We start from the raw sequence: 4,841 nt of genomic DNA, 5'->3' as shown, positions 1-4,841 counted from the left end.
AGTAGACTATAACTTTATGTCTGATAGTGAAGGGCTTGGATAGAGCCAGTCTCCCAGTTTTGCTGCCTGATGCATACTCTTGTTTTTGGAGGATAATCCCACTCCATGTGTCATTCTCCTTGACAGATGTCTTAACAGCTGGCATCTCTGGTACCTTGGAGTCTCCAACACAACCCAGACTTCACTTCCATAGTTTCATACAGTGGCCTCTTTCCCTCTTAGGGCCTTCATGTATGGACTCCCCTGTCACGTGCTGCCTGGTTTTAATGGCTCTCTAAAACCTTGGGGGAAAATTCACAACCTCTTAACTTTTACGTCCTTTATGACGATAAAACTAATACCATGTAGAAGACATGGCCAAGTTCTGCTGCTTGGGATAGACCCTAGTCTGCTGGAGTCACCTTCAGATGCTTTTATTGCTCCTTTCTAGAAGCAAAAAGGTCCTTGCATCTTTTTCTTTCAGAAGTTGAAAGTTGGTCTGGATGGAATCTTGCCCTGAAGTCTTCCTTACTCCACTGCGGATCAGGCCTCTCCTTTATCTCTTTCATCACAAGCCTTGGTGACAATACAACATTGGATTTCCTGATACTTTTTCTCCTTCAAATTATTGTAAATTTTGTATTTCTTTTTGTGCCACTTTTTAAATTTTTGTGGTAGATCTGCATAAGAGTGATTACTAATAACCATGTAACAGAGGTGATTTTAGGCTATCTTGAAATCTCCTCTTCCAAAGAAATTAGTTATTTATTTTTAAATGTAGCCTCAAGCAATTTCTTAGGACAAGGGCAGAAAGCAACCACATTCACAGAATCGTCTCTAGCCCAGCTGTTAATGTTGTTCCCTCTGAAACCTCTTGATCTTCACACTCCATACAGCTCTCAGCACTACTGTCTTCTGAGCTCCCACCAGGATGTACCTTTATGTTCCTCATATAGCCTAAACTCACAAAGTCTTTCCCATTCCTCCACTAACTACATAATCAGGTTTTTCAAAGAAGCATTCCTACTCACAGTAACAACTTCTGTCTTAGTTTTCTATTGCTGAGAAAAAGCACCATGACTAAGGCAACTCATACTAGGAAGGGTTTATTTAGGCTCACTGTTCAGGTGGGGTAAGAGTCCAACATCATCACAGCTGGGAAATGTGACAGCAGACAATCATGGAAACTGGAGCACCAAGATAGCTGTTCACATCTGAAACCACAAGTAGGTTTAAGATGCTCCACAGGAATCGGGAAAAGATCAAGAACCACTGAGACTGGGCTGAAGCATCTGAGATACCTACGCTCACCACTATAGTGACACACTTCCTCCAACAAAGCCATTTCTACTGCAACAAGACCATATTCCTAATAGTGGCATTCCCTATGGCCTAAGCCTTCAAGCACATGAATCTATGGGGACCATACCTACTCAAACCACCACATTCTACTCCCTGGCCCCAATGGGCTTGTAACCAGGACATAATGAAGAAATGCCTTTAGTCCAACTTCAAAAGTACCCATGGTCTATAACAGTTTCTACCTTGTTAATGTCTCTTCTGAGACTCATGGCAATCTCTTAACTGTAATCTCCTATAAAATCAAAATAAAAAGGAGATCACATACTCCCAACATACAATATACATTACCATTTTATTAGGGAGGAAAGTAAACATAGGAAGGAAAGGAAGGATAGAGAAGAAATACTGTACTAAAAAGAGACCAAAAACCAGTTGGGCAAATGCCAGACTCTCCATCTCCACCTCTGGTGTCCCAATGGTCTTCACATCTCCAATTCCTTTATCCTTTGTTGACTGAAACACACTTGTTTCTCTTCAGCTGGATTCAATCCCTGTTAGCAGGTTTCCTCGGAAGGTATCCCATGATTCTGGCATCTCCAAATTCTTGGGCTCTCCAAGGCAATTCAGGCTTCACCATCATGGTTTCACACAATGGAATATATAGGGCTCCATGCAGGGACACCCCTGACACACACCTGACCTCAATAGCCTTCTTTAGTTGCTGAGAGAGATTACATAACCCCTTTCTTCTCTTCCTGATTCTAAAGCCAGAACCATGTGGCCAAAGCTGCCAAGTTTTGTTGCTTGCTGGGGCTGGAGCATGGTCCCTTGTTCAACTACATCTTCATCAGCTTTCTGGTTTTGATGGTCGTCTTCACTGCAAACAGTTGGTTGTCTTGGAACTCACTCTGAGGAACAGGCTGGGCTTGAACTTAGAGATTCACTAGCCTCTGCCTTCTGAGTGATAGGATTAAAGACATGTACTGCCACACCTGGACCTTAGCTGTCCTTAATTCCTTTTCACAAGGTGGAAGCTTAACCGAGTGTGGTCTTTCCCTGAGATCACCACTCCTATTGTTCCATTTAATATCAGACTTTTCTTTAATCTGTTTATCCCCTCGAACAGAGGATTTAGCTCTATTATACTTCCTGGTACCCATTTTCTTCTCAAATTGTACATCTTGTATTTTCCCTTGTTCATCTATGATCCTTTTGATTATAGATCTTCATCAGAGTAAACACTAATAACCACAGGGCAGAGTCAATGGTAGGCTGTTTTGAGATTTCTTTTGCCAACAGAGTTAATCCAAAACTCTTCAATTTTGTCATAGGCAGACTTTTTAAGGCAAAAAGCAGCCACATTGTTAGCTAAAATATCATAAGAACAGTTTCTAGGAGCCAATATACTAACATTCCTCTCCTCCAAAGCCTCTTGAGCTGGGACCCCACAACTCATACAACTCTCAGCACCACTGTCTTCCACATTCCTATGAGTATGGTCCATTAAGCCCCACTTTAAGCATTCAATTACTTTACTCACCCAAAGTCTCAAAATCTACTTTCCTCCAAAAAAAAAAAAGGCATGGCCAGGCCTATTAGAGCAAAACCCCAGTTGCTGGTATGTCTTAGGGTTTCTATTGCTGTGAAGAAACTCCATGACCACAGCAACTTTTATAAAACAAGACAAAACAAACAAAAAACAGTTTCAGGGGTTTAGTGAATTATTGTCATGGCAGGAAGCATGGCAGCGTGCAGACACAGTGCTGTAGAAGTAGCTAGGAGTTCTACAATCTGATCCATGGGCAGATGGAAAAGAACTGTGTGCCACTGAGCCTGAGCTCAAGCATCTGAGACCCCAAAGTCCACCTGACAGTGACGCACTTCCTCTAGCAAGGCCACACCCACTCTAACAAGACCTAACAGTCATTCACTTCCTCTAGCAAGGCCACACCCACTCTAACAAGACCTAACAGTCATTCACTTCCTCTAGCAAGGCCACACCCACTCTAACAAGACCTAACAGTCATTCGCTTTGGGCCAAGCATTCAAACACATGAGTCTATGGGGGACATACCTATTCAAACCACTACCCAAGGGCACACCTCGTAAGCCTCTCCAAATTGTGTCACTAACTAGGGAACAGGAATACAAATCCCTGAGAATATGTGGGACAAGAACCATATTATTTAAACCACCATGGGTAAAAGGGATTTTATTTGGTTTATATATCCTGATCACAGTCTATCATGAAGAAAAATCAGGGAAGGAACTCAAGCAAGAACCTAGAGGCAGGAGACCATGAAGGAGTAATGCTTAATGGCTTCCTTAGTCTGCTTTTTTATACAATCCAGGACTACTTCTCAACCAGCACTGTCAACAGCAGGCTGGACTCTTCCAAAACAATCATTAATCAACAAAATGCATCACAGACTTGCCTACAGGCCAATCTCATGGAAGTATTTTCTCCATTAAAGATTTTTTTCCCAGATGACCCTGGTCTTTGTCAAGTTGACAAAAATCTAATCAGTATAATATGTAAATTAATAAATGTTATACATTATACCAACAGAATGATAGACAAAAACCATATGAACATCTCAATAAAACAAAAAACAATTTGATAAAATTCAACTTATCTGTGTGATAAAAGCCTTGAAAAATACTATATATAGAAGGATTGTATGAGAACATAAAGACTATTATGAATTTAGCTAACAACAAAAGAATGCCTCTTCTCTAAGATTGGAAACAAAACAAGATGGTATATACTCGGTATTCTTATTTATGAATACTAGAAGCCCTGGAAGGTCATGAGAAAGAAATGAAAAATATTCAACTTGGAAAATGTGATAGTTTGAATAAAATGTCCTCCATAAACTTATAGGGAGTAGCACTACCAGAAGGTGTGGCCTTGCTAGTGGGTGTGACCTAGTTGGAGCAAGTGTGTCACTTACTCAAGTCATACTTAGTGTGGCAATCTCTTCCTGCTGCCTATAGCTCCAAATGTAGAATTCTCAGTTACCTTTCCTCAACCATGCATGCCACCATGCTTCCCACCATGATGCTATATCTCTGAATTGTAAGCCCCGATTAAATGTTTTCCTGTAGAAGAATTGCTATGCTCATGGTGTCTTTTCATAGCAATAGAAACCCTAACTAAGACAGAAATGAAGGAGTAAAATTATCCATGTTTGTAAATAACAATTTTATACTTAAAAAAGTAATGTGTGATACTAACTATGCCATCAAAACAGATTTTAAGGTTGATAAACACATTTAGTAAAGTTACACAATGAAAGTCAGTATTCAAAACAATAAAATGTCTTCCTTTTTATCATACTGTTTTCTGTTCTGTGGCTTCCTCATGGTTGGTCTTGCCCAAAGTCTAGCTTCTCAATTTCTTTTCAAGCTCACAAATACTTTTAAATTTTTTATTTTAAATCTTATTTTGTTTGTTATGAGAAAGTGTGTGATGACCTGCTGAGGAGTGCACCCTGTGCCTGTTATAGGACAGTTCTACGGAAATGGTTCTTTCCTTCTACCTTTAAATGGGTTCTGGG

This window comes from Rattus norvegicus, chromosome 14 (assembly GCF_021556685.1).
Source record: "Rattus norvegicus strain SHRSP/BbbUtx chromosome 14, alternate assembly SHRSP_T2T, whole genome shotgun sequence".
NCBI lineage: Eukaryota > Metazoa > Chordata > Mammalia > Rodentia > Muridae > Rattus > Rattus norvegicus.
The sequence above is the reverse complement of the archived record's forward strand: the minus strand, read 5'-3'. Positions refer to the sequence as shown.